This window comes from Xenia sp. Carnegie-2017, unplaced genomic scaffold (assembly GCF_021976095.1).
Source record: "Xenia sp. Carnegie-2017 unplaced genomic scaffold, XeniaSp_v1 HiC_scaffold_71, whole genome shotgun sequence".
Classification (NCBI taxonomy): Eukaryota; Metazoa; Cnidaria; class Anthozoa; order Malacalcyonacea; family Xeniidae; genus Xenia; species Xenia sp. Carnegie-2017.
This window is the reverse complement of record NW_025813539.1, coordinates 407109-427908: the sequence shown is the minus strand read 5'-3', so window position 1 is coordinate 427908 and position 20800 is coordinate 407109. Positions and strand designations below refer to the sequence as shown.

Here is a 20800-nt window from a genome sequence, read left to right as displayed (position 1 = left end):
CTCTTTATTTACTTACGATGTTATACATACATGGGTAATAGCCGTCGAACGTACGTACGCTGGATAACAAATGCGTTTAAAAAAAACTTTTTGTTAAATAAATACTTGTTGAACTGTCATATGTAACTTTTTCTAACCTAGCTATACTTCATTTAATGTACATTTTAGTGTCTTGTGTATCGTAAAATGTGAGTAGTTCACTATTCTATTGTAATTTTCATTTTTGCACACGCCCCATGTGGAAATCACTTGTATGTTGACAATGGCAAGCGCGTTAAAATAAAATTAACTATCTATCTATCTATCTATCTTTATTTACAAATTAAGATATAATCTTAGTTTTTGTAATATGAAAAAACACATATATATTAAAAACACCTTTATGATGGAGGCTACAGACTCAGATTGCATCATAATGATAGCTTTTTTTTATGCCCTATCAAACTATGGTCCTTCTTATGAAGACCAAAATATATATGATGTGCATAAAAACTTATTTTGTTTATGTCAAAGAAACATTTATGGGTAAGTGCCCTTTTTCTCTTATTACGGGTATGTAATTGGTGGTGAATAACCAATGCAACATTGGGTCTACAAAACAGATCGCGATAAAACATGAAAACAATGACTTAATAGATTCAAAAACGAAGCAAATACGCCTACCTGTTGGGGAATGTATGTATTTTGAAGCCAGTAGTATATTTGAAAAACAAGAAAATATATCACACCGATATGATATTTTCAATAGCTTTGACGGACGATTTCGACTCAAATGTGACGAAACCGTAACTGAAACAAAAAATAGATGCAAAAATAAGGTTTCGCAACAATGACGATGGATCATTAACATAAAACGTGGAGGTGTGTGTATTTTCGCAGAGCACTTGTCACGTTAATTTGCAACTGTTTCCTGATATTGCTTCAAAACAATCGTCAATGATGCCAAATAAGGAAGCCTGCATAATAGCCTTCTCCTTCAAATATTGTATCGGAATTTATGAAGCAAATTTGGCTGCGTACTGGTCATGGTGCGAAAATAACTCATACTACAAGTGCATACACGAAAAGATCACAAACCCTTTGGATAGACCTGAATGGTCCAAAATTATTTTTGTTTCGGTGACGTGTCCGAACACACGAAAGAACTCTGCCAGTTCAACTGCGCTTGTCTAAAAAAAAGAGAAAATATGAAATCAACTCATAGTAAATAAACACGATTGCTCAAAAATTTGATTAATTTTTAATATTGACAAGACAATAATGACATGACTTGTGTACAACACATCTAAATGAATCATGAAAACAAATCTAAGTCTTTTGTAAATGAACCTTTTCAAAACAAAATCGCTCAACATTTGATAGAAAACTGCACGTGTAGCTGCCTAACTGGAAAGCATTAATAAATACTCACATTTAGGGGAAGGCGTCCAACAAAAATTCTGTTTGGAAACTTCTTTCCATACAGGTACGTCTGTATTTCAGCCTATAATCAAGAAACTTTCATTGAATGAAACACAAAACACCTGCAAAGATTTACAGCACATTCGGATATTCACACTTTAGTAGCCTCATGGGGGTGGTAATTTGCGAAAACAAAACGCAATCAAATATCTACAATGAAAAATTATATACAAACAAAATGTAACTATACGTTTTATGAGCAATGGTATAATGCAAAATCATAGCAAGAAAAAACATTTCACAGCGAACAGCCTTTCATAAAACGCTGTCATTTGTTATGCAAATTGCATCTGGTCTACTTACCATTTTCGGAGGTTAACTTTTGTAATTCAACTACCTTTTAAACGCTAGAAACAAACAAATACTTTGTTTATTACGATACAATAATTGTTGTGCCGATTTGTAACAACAGTTTTGCTTTACATTGCTTTTCTTAAGCAAACTAATCACTTGAAATATTCTCTTTGCATTATTAAAACGGAACGTTCAATGACTAAGGGGTGTTTACATGAACCGGAATGACTTTCAATCCCCATCGAAACGTGATGTCAATCCGTGTTTACATGAAACTAATTGTTGTTTTTCTTTCGCACTTATTTTAACCCATTTAGCCTCTTTATTTACTTACGATGTTATACATACATGGGTAATAGCCGTCCAACGTACGTACGCTGGATAATAAATGCGTTGAAAAAAAACTTTTTGTTAAATAAATACTTGTTGAACTGTCGTATGTAACTTTTTCTAACCTAGCTATACTTCATTTAATGTACATTTTAGTGTCTTGTGTATCGTAAAATGTGAGTAGTTCACTATTCTATTGTAATTTTCATTTTTGCACACGCCCCATGTGGAAATCACTTGTATGTTGACAATGGCAAGCGCGTTAAAATAAAATTATCTATCTATCTATCTATCTATCTTTATTTACAAATTAAGATATAATCTTAGTTTTGTAATATGAAAAACACATATATATTAAAACACCTTTATGATGGAGGCTACAGACTCAGATTGCATCATAAAGATAGCTTTTTTTATGCCCTATCAAACTATGCTCCTCCTTCTTATGAAGACCAAAATATATATGATGTGCATAAAAACTTATTTTGTTTATGTCAAAGAAACAATTATGGGTAAATGCCGTTTTTCTTTTAGGTATAGATAAAACCTAAGACACTTATACTAATGCATTGGCATTTTACATCATGAATTACCTATATGTTAAACCTTACTACAAGTCTAAAACCGCTAACGCATCCTACCGGCCTATAATCTTTGTTAAAATCTATCGTTTTGAATAGAGGAAGCACGTCAGTTTTGCTCTAGGGCTCCTCACCATCCTTGAGTATGAGCTTCAGCTGGAATCTGAGCAAGGAATAAGGATATGGAATTTGAGTCTTAAAATATTCGCCAAGTGAAAAACAAGTAACAATCTTATTCTTACATTGCTGGCATTTGGAACTTGCTGATTGGCGTAGGGATAACAATTCCAATTAATAGGGTCTAAAAAGTTACAAACGATTGGAAAATCTGCCTTAATAAAAGCAAAATACTAAAAGCAAAACATCAATTACATACCCGTAATTGGTGGTGAATAACCCATGCAACATTGGGTCTATAAAACAGATCGCGATAAAACATGAAATCAATGACTTAATACATTCAAAAACGAAGCAAATACGCCTACCTGTTGGGGAATGTATGTATTTTGACGCCAGTAGTATATTTTAAAAACAAGAAAATATATCGCACCGATATTTTCAATAGCTTTGACGGACGATTTCGACTCAAATGTGACGAAACCGTAACTGAAACAAAAATAGATGCAAAAATAAGGTTTCGCAACAATGACGATGGCTCATTAACATAAAACGTGGAGGTGTGTATATTTTCGCAGCGCACTTGTCATGTTAATTTGCAACTGTTTCCTGATATTGCTTCAAAACAATCGTCAATGATGCCAAAAAAGGAAGCTTGCATAATAGCCTTCTTCTTCAAATATTGTATCGGAATTTATGAAACAAATTTGGCTGCGTACTGGTCATGGTGCGAAAATAACTCATACTACAAGTGCATACACGAAAAGATCACAAAATATTATATTACTTATTTTACGTAAGGTCTGTGACCAAAATGCGAGACGTGTTAAGAAGATAATGACAGACGTTACATCAAATATTACGGTAAAATAGAGAATCAGTTTGTAGTTTGAAATACTTGCATCGATACCATGTTCTTTCCAATCTTTAAGGTCTTGACAAACTTTTTTAGGTTGATTGAGCAATCCACTCTTCCCTCTCCAATAGATTTGTTTGTGTAAGTACTATCGATGTTTTTCCAGTCATCATTATTTGACCAAGCGTTTACGAGAACTGCTATAGATGTAGCAATGTCTAGAGATCGTAGAACTAGAAAAAATAACAAACTGTGCGATGTATCCACGATAGATTAACTTTGCAACTTTGTTATAATTTTCACTAACTTTTCTTGTCATTTTTTTGTAAACGAGTCAAGGTTGTAGTTAGTGCATGGTGTTATTCAAGTGAATGTCTCTTCATTATGTATTTCATGTTATATCTACGTAAGATTCTTTAATATTTTATTAGAAAATATCTTTAAATAATCCAATAACCATTATTCATTTACCGCATGTAACATTGATTTATATGTCAAACATTTCATCGTCAGATTCATAAAATAAGAGTATTCTGCGCATTTCTACGATGGAAACGAAATAAAAAGTATACGCAACATTGGGCAATAGTTTATGGTTTACACACCAGTTCACGTACGAACAGGTATACCTGTTCTTTTCATATGTATTTGCATTAAAATATTAAATTTTTTACAAAAAATAGCAAGTAAAAACCTGTCATTTACTTTGTAGTTTTCTTCTTTTCATATGTAAAAGAAATTAATACGTACTTGCAGAAAGATAGCATGATTAACGTCCTTTCATGTGACAAATTATTACAATGAAAACCAATCATATTTTCTTAGCAAAATATCTTGTTGTCTGTTATTTCATTATGTGCTCTTTTTTTAATGTTATTTCCCTTCTTTTTAAGTTTAAGTTTATGATATGTATGTAACAAAACCAAACAGTACACTGACATTAGTCGAACAGTCTACTCTTGCTTTACAGTGTCCCTAGTTACCCATAGCAAGCCATCCACAGTTATCCAGCAGTATTCTAACTTTCTTTATTATTTCATTTTGTTTTTTCAATCAATATGTTTCGTTCGTTCATACGTTTTTCTAGAGCTTTTTTTCTCTTTTCGTTTTTGTGTTGTCACCAGTTTATGTTCTTTTACGATATTTTTTTTAGTTTGTAGATCTCAAACATGTGTTCTTTGTATGTTGTTGCTCATGTTATATTCCATGATATCTTGTTTTCTCTAGGCTTAGCTTGAACTGTTTCATGAAAGAACAAGTGCACTTATGATAAACGTATGGAACGGATCGTACACACAGGAATGATACTTTCAGCAATAACTGTTGAAACAACTTTCCAAGTCTGAATCGTGCTTACCGTTTTATGGATTTTTTTATCATCAGGCTGTAAACCTTTCTTGTTAAAATTATCCTTCAGTGTTTTGTAGGTTTCGTGCACTGTTTGATTAGTTTTGTATCTTTTCTAACCGCATGTAGAAGTTTCGTGTCGAATTTTTGTGAAACTGATTTGATATTTTGAAACTGATAAACTTTTTATCATATTTCCTTCCAGGGCTATGTTTAAACACAATGGGCTATGTTTCCTTCCAGGGCTATACTTAAACACAATTAAATTGTAAAATAACCAGAAAACTGGTCGATAAGTCTTTCCCCATTTCCTTCAATCCTGTTGAAACATTCTATCAGTATACGACCTTCAGAATAATTTATATAATGGATGACAATTTACTATAAAGAAATAACAATTTATACGTACCAGTTGATATTAATAACGTATTAAATCTCACTTCATGGTAGAGTTGAGTTCATTCCCCAATTTGAGTGTCTAGTGTCTACCTATTTTTGCTGCGCACATGACATGGATGAGATGTTTTTTATCGGTTGACTTATTTTTCGAAAAACACATACAGCGAAAAAAGTTATGTTGATTTCAAGGTTCTGTTGAGCATCGGTTCTTTAAAGTATCCTAACAAAATGGCCGCTTGGACGTTACACGAATGTTGAACGATTTTGAAAATAAGGATGTTCCTCATCCAACAAGGCAAAAATTCCATTGTTTTTCTACTCGCTACCCTCCCTATACATATACTTCCTAGAGCAAAGAAAAATGCAAAGAGAAAATAGTTGTTTATCGGTATGGTCTGATCATAGGTGGCCCAAAAAATCACATAGCTAAATTGTATAATTAAACGATAACTCTCTCCCATTTCATTGCAACAGACCGTAACATTGAAACAGAAGTTTGCGGTGCGCGGTCTGTTACGATGAAATGAGGAGAGTTTAATGTATTTGTTTAATCTATTTAGCTAGCTAAATGATTTTTTTAGAGACGCCTATGGTCTGATTGACCAACTGGAAAATCGGTCATATTACTAAGTACTATTTAATGCCTGACTGCCCTTCCCCCACCTCACCTCACCCCCCCCCAACGCTAAAATACTTTTGCATTACACAGATTATATCGCTTCAAATTTCAAACTCTATATTTTGCCATAGCATTATTTTCTGACTTTAATATTCCACGTGTGAAGCATTTTTTTACAATGTTTTCTTTACAGAGCTTTCATCGTTACTTTCCAGCACATTGCTATCGGATTCTTTGCCATCTCCTTTACTGGCTTCATCCTCAGTCTTTTCCTTTAACTTTTCTTCTGTATGATCTTGATAGCTATAAAAAACAGATGATATAAATCATACAACAGCATAGATAAAGCAATTTTGCCCACGTAGAAGCCGAATCGTTAATACGCATTTAATAAACATGACAACGAATATTTCAACATCTTGTGATGTCATCTTTAGTACAGCTGTAAGGCTGGAAAAAATTGCTTTTGAGGGAACTATTTCCAGTTTTAGTAAAACACTACTAAAAATAGCACTTGAAGTTTAGAAAAAATATAAATAGTTTAAGTCACAATGAGCTACTTTAGCGGAAGATGAAACTTCGTAGTCACCCATAAAGCGACCCCACAAAGTGACGGACTAACGGTAACGTAGTAACGTACTTGCAAACAAAGTTATTCACAGCAACGAGCATTTAATGCGATGATATTACACAAGATACTAGCTTTAAAGACGTATAATAAAATAAGAGGTTTAATAAAACATCTATTTTTAATTCATCTGTCTCTCATTACCGTTATTTTATAAAAGAAACAAAAGATGTTTAATGTTACATGTTTGTAAATGTAGATCGTCCAGGTTAGTATAGTCCTGAGAAAGACTATTTTTGTTGTTGTTGACTGACGTTTCGACAACCTTAGCGGTAGTCATCTTCATTTGACTCTGAAGATGACTACCGCTAAGGTTGTCGGAACGTCAGTCAACAACAAAAAAAACAATCGGTAAGGAGGGGGGGAGGGGTGAGGAGTCTTGTTTGCAATGGGGAAGTAAAGAAAGGAATCATACTTGCTATTTATATTTCAACTAACAATGCTTTAATGGGATATTTTATTTGAAATCTACTATATCCGTGATTTGTTCTAGTTTCTTTCATATCTTAATATCATAGATATTAACATTACGTTGTTGTGATGTACTCAGGTATAGCAATAAGATAATCATTGTCTTCAATGTTCTACCAACTGAACTACAACAACAACATTGGACTATGATGACTTTTCAAAACACAGTTCTAGTTTCTTTCATACTTTAATATCATAGATAATATCATCACGTTGCTGTGATGTACTCAGGTATAGTAACAAGATAATCATTGTCTTCAATGTTCTATCAACTAAACTACAGGATTAACTTGATCATTGTCTTCAATATTCGATCAACTAAACTACAAGATTAACTGTGGACTATAATATTTATAAAGAAAAATAGTGCTCCAAAACAATGTATCGGACAATATTCGCCTCTCATACCTTTCCTCTACATAAAGCCAAAAACATCGCTCCTTTAAACTTGGTGCTTTTCACTTTTTCATAAAAGCCATCCATAGTCTGAAAATACAATATTAGAACTAATTATTAATATATTATAGCACATCTGAAGACGATCTGAACAAATGAAAAATCTATCACCTCCGCAAACTCAACATTCCTTCGAGGTTCGATGAATATAGGTTTACGTTGCTCAAGTCTCGGCCAAATATTTTTGGTCTGTAAGGTATAGATAAAGAAAATGTATATGAGACGATGTGATCAATAATATCATATGATTTATGAAAAGCGATATCCAGGACCTTCCAGTTTTGAACAGCGACCTCAAGCGAGGTATAGGATGGAAAAAAACACCAACATTCCATCAGGGACAACCTGAGCAAAGTTTACTAAAGAAAAGAAAAATGTTAAAGTTAGAGTACTCTTAAATGTGCGCTTGAATTTAATGCTGTGACGAAAGAAATCTTTAAAATGTTTTAAAGTAAAACATTATAATCCGACGTTTTACCGATTGATAGTGAAAAATAAGACAAAACAATTTATCAATGCTGCTAATTACTGTAAGTGGTGAATTATCTAACTATTAGTTGCCTTGATTTGGGAGACTTTCATTGCTGTTTAAGAATGCTAGTAATCCAGTTGTAGAATAAGAGTATTTAGTACTTAGTATACAACTATACATAATTTTATAATAGTATTGTTACTTTTTGAGAATCATTTATAAATTAGAAGTTACTGTAAAAACTGACTGATTTTCTTGCAGACCTTTTGCTTTTAATCTGCCGAGTTTTGTCACACTTATATAGTGCAGTAGGAATGTGTGTAAGCTTATTTCAAATATAATTGTGATCATTACTTGTAAGTTATATGATTTTACATCTGTTAGTCAATTCAGTAAACGTTGTGAACGTCTATATGATCATTTCGTACGTGACTTATGTTTACATGGCTTCAGCCTCGTCAAGACCCCTTTCCTCTAAAAAATTTAGCCTTGGTCAGCACTGGTCTGTATCAATAATAAAGGTCGACGTCTTAAAAAGTAGAAAAAAGCGTTTATTTACAAAGACTTTTTTGAATTTTGTACAATATGTTAAATTTATTCTCAAATTATTTTTTAATACCACCTTCGTGTCTTAAATGAAAATAGAAATAAAAGTCACAAATTAATGCATGAATGGCTGGAATTTTAGTCCCCAAGCTTTTAAATGCCAATCATTGATGTGTGAAACAAAATGCCAATTTAACGCAAATTCCACTATAATTAATGCTATCCATGACAAATATTTAACACCTCAATAACAACCTGCACGTTTATTATGTCTAACATCTAATGGAAGCACAAGCAATCTTTCGAAATTTTCTCTGTAATATGAAGTTTGCATTGCACTTGCCACAAAAAGACAACATTTCCTTTGAAATTATTCGCTTTGCGCGGGGCCCTCAAAATCGCTGGGCTCCTGACAACTGCCTTGACGCCCTCCTCTTAATACAGCCCTACTTCAACCGTCAATAAAAATTGCTTATAAATTTCACATGCAGAGCGGATATAAGCTTTTTGAAAATAGTGGATTGTAATTATTGTGTTTATTTTCTTACTAAAAAGATAATTTGCATTTTTGGGTAAATTTACTTCTTATTTATTGTAGGAAGGACTTTATGTAAGAAATACGAAACATACCGTTCGTCTAAACTCCAAAATGGCGGGGTTTAGGAAGATTCTTTTGTTAAAATGTTTTCTTTCATTATTTGATTTATTTTTCTGTGAAAACAACCTGATGCTTTGAATGTTTTAAGCATCCTTCTTCCTTATTCTACGGCAGGCTCAGCTAACGTCAACTTTACTGTTTGGGCACAGAGTGGTTGCTATAAGTGGTTCGTTGAAATGAACATATTTGCACGTGTTTAATTTTATATATGACTTTCTATTGAGTCTTTGTTTATATGTATATTATGTAAGATGAAAGGTTTAAAAAACGGCTTTGATTAAGATGATATTATTCCCAATTTGTGTACTGGTAAAATTGCTTAGAATTAAGAAACATGAAAGACTTATAACGTATAATGTGATTTGATTTTAGGAGTTCTTCAAGACCAAAGATTGCCGAAATTCGACCTGTTATTGGTATTTCACCAAAGAAAAGTGAATTTTGTTTTTTTCCCACTAAATTATGCTTTAAATTATTCGGTGTACAGTCAGTGTGAATGTGTACATGAATGATAATGAATATAACGTCCAGCAAGACTAGTATTGATTTCTAAAAAGAAAGATTATTTATTTTTGTCATTAGGTCAAAATGACTGTAGTCAAAAGGCAATAGTCACATCACAGTCATCAAAACCTGAAAAGCAAACTGCAATAATTGTTGCTGAAGAGAAAGGTTTGTCAAATCTTGATGATTTTAAACTATTTGTGTCATTGTATGAGGGATTTTTCTAATAAAATTGAAATTTGATCATGTCTAGTAATAAATGATCTCTGTGACAGATGTGTTTACTTGACACTAAAATTAGCTATTTTCAGCTAAAAGATATCTTATATATTAAATATTTTATTTGGTGTGTGTAATCTCCTTAATTTCAAGAGAAAATGCAAATGCCAATTGTAATCTTGTAATGTGATGTATGTCATTGTCTAAATGTTTGTGTATTAATGAGGAAAGAGTAATTTCTCATTGTAACACAAGCACAAACATCTTGTATTAAAAAGATATATCTGCAATTTCAGCTGTAAGAGTGTCTCCCTTTCACTTCAATACATTTAAGCAAAGATCATGATTTTATCTGATTTTTTTTACTTTCAGTAACTTTCAATGTCATTCGTGCTGATGTATTCGTCAGCAAAATAAATTGTATTCAAATCCAAACTACAACACATGAACTTTTACTGGGAAAATCACCAGAAGTTCTTCAAGTCTTCTATGTTTACCACATTGCTGTTGTTGAATTTGGACTCAACTCATAAGATTTGTTTATTTTAAGGGTTTAAGGGGCAGCAGTATCATTGTCGAAGGCATAACAACAGGAACAGCACTGGTCAGAGCAAAATTAAGTCATCCAACTTTCCAGGTTTGCTAAATATATAAATTATCGTTAATGTATTCACAACTTACACTAGACAGTTTAGGCAATTTGTAAATCATTGCGTTTATTGTAAATTTTGTGGGTTATGTAAAGGATGGTACTCAGGGTGCGAATTAACGGTGTGCAATGTGCAATTTGCACATCGTTTTGGCTAAAATGAAAATAATTGCACATCACTTTTTCAAACGATGTGCAAAAGAAGTTTTTCATTAATTATTATCACATATATTGAAAAGAAAATTTTTAAATCTTAGGCCATGTAATTGGCCATGTTGACACAATGTCATCAAATTGAAAACGTCGTCACTTTGAGACTGGAAAGTCTGTCAACAGTCGACATACTGGTTGACATAAATGGTTCTTCTGACCATATACGGATGTAATTCATTTATAAATATTAATTTTGCATTGCACTGTTTTGTAGTTTGTGCATCATTACTTTTTGGCATCATAGCTATTTTGAATGTTTTCGATAAAATCAGGAGACATTTTCCTTCTGATTCCTAAAAAAACCTTTAAAATTTTCAAATTTGAAAAATAAGCCAAAAAGATTTTTGGGAGCGAAACCAAACTGGCAACCTTGATTAACCGTATTTTTTGCTTTTACGCATAGTTTGTAATATGACAAAAATATTTTTTGTTATAAGTAAGCATCAATAAAACATATTAGATAATCAGAAGACAAAAGTAGCTATATGCGGTGCATGTTTCTTTGTCGCTTTTGTTTTTCTTGCCATGATGGCTTCTTCGTCGAAAGGTTGTACTAGCAAAATTAACACAGTAGAAAATGGATAGAAACATTAAATGCCGACTTGCTTGAATACGAGAATGATGGCCAAGTGGTGAATTCACTGCGCTGTAAAGTTTGTGGAAACAAAGAGGACAGAATAACAAGCGCAAAAAATTTCTCTCGCACATTCATAACAGGATCAGCTGTTGTAAAGAAAAACGCAGTGGTCAATCATATGAATTCTGAGTTGCCTTTCAAAAAGTATATCCCCATTTGCAAGCTCCTGGAGAAGGGAGGCGTTGATCTAGGTTAATCGTATCGAACAGACCGATCAGCTGCTGAGTTGTCAGATCACATTTCTGGGGTCATAAAAGGAAATCTTGATGAAGATTTAAAGGTATTTAAAGATATTTGACAGTTTTTTGCGATGGCAGCACCGATACCAGTGTAAAATCACAATAATTATTTTACGTGTTATATGTGAATAAGAACGGTCATAGTGCTAATTGAGGTCAGTTGAAACAGTTGAAAACGAAGATGCTTCGGGACTGAAGGAAGCTATGAACGAAGCTTTTGCCCGTTTTGGCATTACAAACTTTGAATCGAAACTAGCTGCAACTGGGTCTAGATGGGGCAAGTTTTAATATGGGGAGAAATACTGGTTTAGAAGCTCGTCTAAAAGAAGTCGCTCCTTGGCTCACTGTCGTCCACTGCTTCAATCACCGTCTAGAATTTGCTGCTGCCGACGCATTCAATGCTACGTTTTTTGCACAAGTAGATGGAATAATGCGTCAACTGTTTTCTGTACCAGAAGTCATCGAAGAAACTAAGAGAGCTGAAAAAACTAGCTGAAGTGTATGGAGAAACTGTTTATAAGCCCATCAAAGCAAGTGGGACAAGGTGGATAGATCACAAAGTGCGCGCCACGAAGGTTTACCTGGAGAACTACGGCATGTATATGCAGCATCTTGAACAGGTAAAAATGGCTAATTTTCCAACTTTTGCTGTTTTCCATCAAATTTGCATCGCCTCCTTAAATTTTCTAGAATAAAGTTTGCCTGTAATAACAGTAATAAGCATTTTTATTAAATTATTTAATTTCATGTAATATGTTACTTTTTGTTTCTTATGTAGGCCGCAACTATTTTCACCTGATGCCCAAAAGCAGAAGATAAATGGATTCCTAGCTAAATGGAAAGACGCTCGTTTCCCAATGTATGCTTCTATCTTTGTGGACATTATTGGTCCTTTGCGTGTTTTGTCTCCTGGACTACAAACTGACTACAATGATCCAGTCAAAGCTTTAAGGAGAATCAAGGAATTTGACTGGACTATGGTCAAGCTTCAAGGTTGTACATTTGGCAAAGCTACTTCGATAAATTTAGGAAGGATTGCAAACCTACTGGTGACGACAAGAACCAGATTTCGTATCAAGGTGTTGTGCTCACAAATTATCCCCGCACTAAATGGAGCTGCGGGACAACGACAAGAGTGGATAGATGCGATTATCCTGTTTAGGCAATCGCTTTAGTGATCTTAAAGAGACACCAGTTTACAAACACCTTTGTCCAATTATAGACACCCAGTCTTGGCCAGGTGAGGAAGTTAATTTGGTGAGCTATGGAGACGAATCGGTTACGCTACTTGTCGACCACTTCATTCAGCTTTGAAGCATAACGTATGGGATGTGTCGAACGATACGATGCTGACAGAAGAATGGAGTAGGCTTAAGTTGTTGATTTCAGAGACGTATGGCAGAGCTATACCATACTTAGATGTTTGGCTGCCATTCTCTCTTCACCAGTTAGTAAGGAAAAGTTTTTAAACGTTCTTAACATTGTGGAACTGTTATTAATTACGCCCATCTCTAATGCTGTGGTTGAGCGAATGTTCTCAACAATAGCCAAAATAAAGCCACACCTACGTAACAGAATGTCAAGAGGAAGATTGGACAGTCAGCGAATTAGTGAGGAGGGTACATCAGTGGAAGAGTATGATCCAGCTCCCGCAATAGAGCGGTGGTATGAACAAAAGAAACGAAGGATTGATATGGAGGCCATGCTTACCCAGAGAAGCGAAAGAAGAAAGTCGATACGTCAGAGGCATCAAGCTGCAGCAAACATTCTTATTTTTCGGACCAAGACTCGTCAGAAAGTAACTAGTCGTGTACTATAACATGATAACTTGTAAAAATGTATACGTTGATAAAATGTTATAAAAATATCACGTTCTAAAAATGTTAATTTAGTAAATAGTGCAGTATAATAATTACTGTGATATCATTTGATTATGCCTCTGGAGAAAAATTTTTGTCGAAAAAATTTGCACATCGTTTTTTCTCAACTAATTCGCACCCTGATGGTACTTCGTAGTACTTAAGTCTTTCTTGGACAGCTTTATGCACGTATGAAACATAGTCCATACGTCGTAGATCAATTCACAAATCTAACAACGAGCCAGACAGTGTTGTTTTCCAATGTGCAAACAATTCACACGTATTCAAGAATTCTATGTTATATAGTTTGTTACGTATTTTGAGCGTTTAATGAATTCTTATTTTCCTAAAATGGACGAGACATTTAAGCACTAGTTCATCGCGTTAACGTTTCATTGAGAGACTTAACTTGACGTCCAATATGCATGGCGCTTCTACATAACCATGGACATTACACTTTAGATCTTAAAGAGAAAATCGCTCAGCTTGCAAACCGTCGATTGTAAGACAAGAAGTGGTTATTTACACTATGCTTGTGATATGTTTTGTTCAAAATGTAAATTGAAGTCAATGATGTTCTTCTCATAATACGTACGTGAATCAAAATTAAATTGGAGTGAAAAGACTGTGTTTTTCTACATTGTCTTATCTTGGATCCGTACTGTCAGTGCGACTTCTCTGCAATTTGCAAATAATTGTTAGAAACTTTATGTTATTTTTGTGAAAAGACTAATCACGTGAGTTTTGTTTTTCGGAGATGAAAATTATAACGTTGTTCGTACGTAGCTTATAAGCGTATTTTCTTTGTTATGAAAAATAAAGCAAAAATATCAATCTGAGAGCGTGAGTAAATTAGAAAACTTCGAAGAAACGTTTCTTTGTTTCCGAAAAAATAGGAGAAAAGCTATAACTGTTGCAATGTTTGGGTGGAATCAAAATGATGCAGTTTAATTATAAATAAAACATTTCAACTCAACATCGTCTTTTCATAAACATGGTTTTATTACGTATTAAAGTGCCCCAACTAACAAAATTTTTTATTGTTCTTGAATAAAAATTTTTAATTTTCGGTCAAATCGTCGGCTTTATTATAACGCTTTGAGTTACCTTTTAATGAACCTTGTCCGTCGTGGCGCGAGGTCTGGGTCTAGCCTAATTCTGACGTCATCCAAGGTAGTTGGCATATACTTATTTCTCGTATTAACGAATCCTGTGCGTGACGTCCCAAAGATTAGCTGCTCCAGGCTTGGGGCAAAGTCATTGAAAATGTCGACGCTCAATTTAATCTTTACCATAAAACAGAACGATTTGACAAAATTAGAAACTTTTCCATTTATCACACTAAAATGTAATATCGCAAATGGAATTTATTGCTGGAAGGAAAACTTTCAGATTATTTAATGATGTTTCTTGTACTTTTACGTTCATGTTGTCTTTTAGGATGTTCATTCTGACGAAGTAAAGTTATTGGTGATTGATGTTAGATTATGAACTTTATTCATAGAGAAGGATTCGTATTGATTTTACAACAACAATATATATATGTACATGTGTAGGAAGTATGTAAGATCGTACGATTGTCACGTGTCCACTGATCTGTATCTAATGAACTGAATTAACATTAACTTTAACAAATGAAATACTTTATGTTATATTGTATCATGTTAACACCCCCACTCAGACTCAGCTTGCTCATGATGAGTCTGCTATGTGGTTAACTAAATCCCTAAAAGTGTTGCTCGATGTTTTTCTACTTTGACTCGAGATAATGACTTTGTAAGAATGTCTGCTGTCATTTCTTCGGTTGGAACGTAACTGATCTTTATCTCCTTGTTTTGTACTCTTTCTCGAATGAAATGTAGTTTCGTATCGATGTGCTTTGATCGTTTATGCATTACGGGATTGTGACACATCTTTATACAAGATTGGTTATCTTCTCCAATGTTGGTTGGTTTCTTCATTGGATAACCTAAATCTTTCATTAGTGCTCGTAGGTATATTGCTTCTTGTACAGCTGCCGCCATAGCTTGATATTCGGCTTCGGTTGACGAAAGTGCTACAGTTGCCTGTTTCTTCACTTCCCAGCTGATTGCACCTCCGTTCCCTTCAAATTTGAAGTAATATCCTGTAGTTGATTTGCGATCATTGAGATCACCACTCCAATCTGCGTCTGAATCACCAACGATATCGAGATTGGAATTCTTCAAGAATGTTAATTGTAAATCGATAGTTCCTTTAAGATATCTTAATACGTGCTTTGCTGCTTTCCAATGTGAAATGTCTGGTTTATCTAGGAATCTTGATAGCTGATTAACAATGTGAAGGATATCTGGACGGGTTTGTTTACCAATAAATAGTAATGATCCAACTAAACTTCTGTATAACTTCGCATCGACTAACTTCTGATCGTCGTTGCTTTTGATTAGCTTCAGATTTACTTTCCAGGCGTTGCTGCTGCTTTACAATCACTCATATTGAATTGTTGAAGAACAGATTCGATGTATTTCTTTTGGTCAACGGTAATCTTGTCGTGAGATCGTAGAATTCGCATTCCTAAGAACCAGTGCAGTTTGCCACGGTCGTCCATCTTGAAATTTTTGCTTAACATTGCTTTGATGTGATTAACTGCTTTTTCACTCGTACCAGCCACTATAATATCGTCTACCCAAACTAATACGTATGAGTATGTTCCATCTTCTTCTTTTCTCACAAATAAACAATAATCGTTGCAGCTACGTTTGAATTTTTCTTTAATAAGTAGACTAGCCAGTGCTTCGTACCAATTCTTTGCCGCTTGTTTCAATCCATAGATTGATTTGTTTAGCTTGCAAACTTGCTTTCGTCCTGATTTTGCTTTCTTGGTAAAACCTTCTGGTTGTTCTAGATAAATTTCTTCTTCTATGTTGGAGTGAAGGTATGCTGATTTAACATCCATCTGGCCAATATGTAGACCTTTTTGTGCTGTCATTGCGAGCAGGATTCGAAAAGTTTCGGGTTTACATGTTGGAGCGTAAGTATCGAAAAAGTCTAAGCCTTCGACTTGAGCATAACCCTTGGCTACATATCTTGCTTTATATTTGTCGATTTTACCATCTACTCCATATTTTACTTTATACACCCATTTTCCTGGTAGGACTTGCGCATTTTCTGGTTCGTTTTCTATTGTCCATGTGTTATTGTCCATTAGTGAATCATATTCTGCTTTCATCGCTTTTCTCCAGTTTTCAGCATGCGGTGTATTAATTGCTTCATGATAAGACTTGGTTTCTTGCACACTTTCTTCGTTAGTCGTATTGAACGTATAGTATAATCCATACCTTTCTGGTGGTCGCCGATTTCTGCTTTCTCTAGGAAGCCAAATTTCTTCCTCTGGATTTTCTTCATCTTCTTGCTGATGTTGAACAGCAGGTATCGGTGCATTATTTTCCCCCACTTCATCTTGAATCGGTTCCTTCGTTTTCTCATCTTTCGAACGATCATCGTCGAAATCCATGTTAGCTCATAAGATTTGGTTGTTCTGGATTTATCGTATCTTTTGCTGAAAATGGTTGAATTTCACTTTCTTTGAAGACAACATTGCGTGCTTTGATGACTTTCATTGATTCGAATTCTTGCAGGATGTAAGCTGTGCTTTTGTCATCGTAACCAATAAATTTTGCTTTCACAGATCTTGAATCCAATTTCTTTAGGTTGATCTTCCTTTTCATGACGTATGCTGTGCAGCCAAAAGTGCGTAGATGATTTAATCTTGGCGTTTTTTCTGTGAATAGCTCAAAAGGACTTTACTTTGTTCGCTGTTGGCAGTAACGGTGAGATTTCTGATATGAGATGCTGTGGATAAGGCTCTTACCCAATAACGTTTTGGTAACTGTGCTTGGATTAATAGACATCGTCCCATTTCAACTAGAGTTCGATTATAGCGTTCGGCAACTCCATTTTGTTGCGGGGTTTCGGGTACTGTAAATTCCTGCTTTATTTTTGATTCTATGCAGTAAGCTTTGAATTGCTTCGATGTATACTCTGCTCCATTATCGCTTCTCAATTTTCGAGGTAATCCTGATTCTGCTACGTACTCTTTAAATTTTTCGAATGCTTGTGCTTTCTTGCTCATGAATTTAACGATTGCATACTTCGAGTATTCGTCCACAAAGGTAATTGCATATCTGCATCCACTGAGGCTAGGCACTTCAAATGGACCAAGAATATCTGTGTATACCAATTCGCGTGGTTTCTGGGACTTATTGTGAGCTTCTTTAGGTACAGGTTTGCATGATTGCTTTCCAAGCGCATGTTTCACACACTTTCTTTAATTTGTCTTCGCAGTTAACTGTGCGTTTGACATCATCTTTGTTCAAATGTCCGAGGCGTTGATGCCACAGTTGAAAATCTCCTTTCATTTCTCTTTTATTCTGGTTGCTTGTAATGGAATTACAGGAACTGGATCTTTGGAATATGATCTCTAGATAAAATAAACCTGCGTTTTGTTTAGGGCAATTCCTGGACCATGATTTAACATCAACTTTGCTTCACACTCTTTGAATACGAACTTATGTCCAAATTTGACAGCTCGGTTGACAGAGAGTAGGTTGACTTCATAATTTGGCACATAAAGGACATTTCAGTACCATCTCTACTTCTTCTCCATCGTTCAATAAAAGCTTTACTGGTACGTCACCAATACCTTCGATAGGTGTTAATTTTCCTTTGGATCCTTAACATTTTTGTATTGCATGGTTTTAAGTTGTCGAATAGTTCCTTTTTGTAATGATGTGATCTGTGCAACCGGTATCAATGATGATATAATTCAATCTTCTACTGTCACTATTTATTCCAGTGCCACTGTTCATGCATTGAGAGTATGATGAGAATGAATTTGGTCCTCTTGTTGAAGGTTCTTCGGTTTTATTCTGACTCCTACATGCTCTTGATAGATGTCCCTTTTCTTGCACTTTGAACAGAAAGCTGAACTTCTTTACTACATTGCTTGGCAAAATGACCAGGAGTCCACAAACATAACAAGTTCCTTTTGCTTGATTGGGGCTTTGTTTTTGCCTGATGCATTTCCAGAATGCATTGCTATTGCGCTATCTTCTTTTTCTTTGATCCGACTATCCTCGTAATTCTGTAGTCGAGTTCTCAGTTCTGAGAAGTTAGCTGCTGGTTGAAACTTTCTTGAACCACGAAGTGTTCAAATTTTTCTGGAAGTCCATTAATGACTAGAGCATTAAATAATGTTTCTGATATATTTTCTCCGGCTTCAGTGAGTCGAGACATTAATTCTTGTGATCGTATGAAGTATTCGGATAACTTTTCACTTTCACCTAATTGTAATCGAGATATTTGTCGAACTAAACTTACTACAGTTGGTTTTTCTACGTTAGAAAATCTTTGTTGCAGTAGACGCCACGCTTTTGCTCCGTCTCCGACACCATCTGGCGACAAGCAGTCATGTCGTATGTATAAAAGGCTGTTGTTGTCAAGAGCTAATGCAATATGACACCATACCGCGTTGTTTCTTTCTTTGATTTCATCGATTTGTTGATTTCTCTCGCGTACTTTTGTTTCCCATTCGGGCCTTTGCTCACTTGTAGCGTCGACTGTTAACGGTGTAACTTCTTGAGGTATGACTTCTCTCCCGATGAGAGCTTTGTACAAACCTTTCGTTTGCATGTATGCAGTAAATTTTGTGCTCCATGCCGGATAATTCTCGGCTGTTCCATCGAACACAAGCCACTTTATTGTTTGACTATCCATAAATACGGTCTTGTACTATTTCTGTACTATTGCTGAGCTTTTTCTGGGCTATTCCTTTGCTACCTGAGCTACTTCTGGGTTTCCTGGGCCCATAACCTGTTAGATTATGAACTTTATTCATAGAGAAGGATTCGTATTGATTTTACAACAACAATATATATATGTACATGTGTAGGAAGTATGTAAGATCGTACGATTGTCACGTGTCCACTGATCTGTATCTAATGAACTGAATTAACATTAACTTTAACAAATGAAATACTTTATGTTATATTGTATCATGTTAACAATTGATAACTTAATAATTCCATCGAGGGATGTCTACATTATGATAAATACTGCTGTCAAATACACAGTCAAAAGATTTCGACAAAACTCTATGATAGGTAAACATAATTACATTTCTTATTCCCGTGCTGTCGTTTACTTTAATAATACCAATGATTTAAGAAAAGTAATTGTACAATTAAAAATTGTAAAACATCATTTTATCATTAGATGTCGAAATGCCGTCAACACAATTTGAGTTTGTTCTAAGCAATACAACTGTTACAGTTCTTCATGAACCATCATCTAATTTTATTGGGGTCGTGTTCTTGGTTATACACAAGTTACCCTCGTTGATAAAAGTATCTTTTTGTGTGTACTTCTGGACTGAGAGGTAGGTTTTTGTTCTTTGGTATGTACAAGTCACCCTTGTTGATAAAAGTATTCTTTTGTGCACACCATGGACTGGGTGGGTTGACAATTGTCGCGCGAGGGGAGGGGGGAGGCTGGCTAACATTTATATATGCATGTTCTTATTAGCTTCTCTTAAAATCATTGTGTATGTACGTATCTCTGTTTCACTGTACAATACAATAGACAGCATGTACTTATGGTACGTCAGTAGATACTTGTAGTACATTACGTAGGTACTTTTAAGGATACTTTGGTTTATTCTTTAACGTTATGATGAGACATGAAAGATCAAATATCTACAAGACAACCAACAGCTTATATTTATGTTGATGAACCTCATCTAGGTAATTCTTGAATTCATAACTGTTTAAAATGATTATGGACATCGTGATTTGCACGTGCTTGATTCATTATTGAAGCGTGTTCGTGTGACGTCACTGAGCGCAAGTTGTGACGTTTGCAAGGCAAAACTTTTGGCGCCAAATTTTGTTTTCAAACACGAAACGACGTTAAAATTTCAAAACTTGGGCGAAGAAATTGCGTTAGAAAAGGATTTGGAAAAATTCTTATTGATTTCATTGAATGAAAGAGTTAAAGCACATTTACCTGTGACGTTTTACACGAGTTGTACATGTTTAAGTTTTGATTTGTAAAATATCATTGATATTTTCAGCTTAACATTTATAGAAATCTCACAACTCTCTCGTATTAACTTGAACATTTGCTAACTATTTGAAACCACATCAATAGTCTTATGAAAGAAATCTTCAATTTTCGTGCGTTGCTTAAGCTGTTGTTACTGTTGCTTCA

General features: G+C 34.6%; 5 long non-coding RNA genes across 6 annotated transcripts; 3 read left to right on the top strand and 2 right to left on the bottom strand.

Moving 5' to 3' along the window:
- Positions 1 to 3570: 3570 nt before the first annotated feature.
- Positions 3571 to 3976, bottom strand: LOC124459280. Its single transcript, XR_006953559.1, has 2 exons — positions 3947 to 3976; positions 3571 to 3872 (listed from the first exon to the last, which is right to left on the bottom strand). It is a non-coding gene; the product is annotated as an uncharacterized LOC124459280 (long non-coding RNA).
- Positions 3575 to 5168, top strand: LOC124459264. Of its 2 annotated transcripts, XR_006953540.1 has the most exons (3): positions 3575 to 3647; positions 3736 to 3780; positions 4867 to 5168. It is a non-coding gene; the product is annotated as an uncharacterized LOC124459264 (long non-coding RNA). The 2 variants fall into 2 exon arrangements; XR_006953539.1 differs by having other exon boundaries at positions 3575 to 3780.
- Positions 5169 to 7535: 2367 nt separating this feature from the next.
- LOC124459275 lies at positions 7536 to 7878 on the bottom strand. The gene is made up of 3 exons (XR_006953552.1): positions 7832 to 7878; positions 7671 to 7748; positions 7536 to 7589 (listed from the first exon to the last, which is right to left on the bottom strand). It is a non-coding gene; the product is annotated as an uncharacterized LOC124459275 (long non-coding RNA).
- A 1423-nt stretch (positions 7879 to 9301) lies between these two features.
- On the top strand, positions 9302 to 9905 carry LOC124459274. Its single transcript, XR_006953551.1, has 3 exons — positions 9302 to 9401; positions 9608 to 9669; positions 9818 to 9905. It is a non-coding gene; the product is annotated as an uncharacterized LOC124459274 (long non-coding RNA).
- Positions 9906 to 19604: 9699 nt separating this feature from the next.
- Positions 19605 to 20638, top strand: LOC124459267. The gene is made up of 4 exons (XR_006953543.1): positions 19605 to 19695; positions 19808 to 19938; positions 20269 to 20334; positions 20410 to 20638. It is a non-coding gene; the product is annotated as an uncharacterized LOC124459267 (long non-coding RNA).
- Positions 20639 to 20800: the final 162 nt, after the last annotated feature.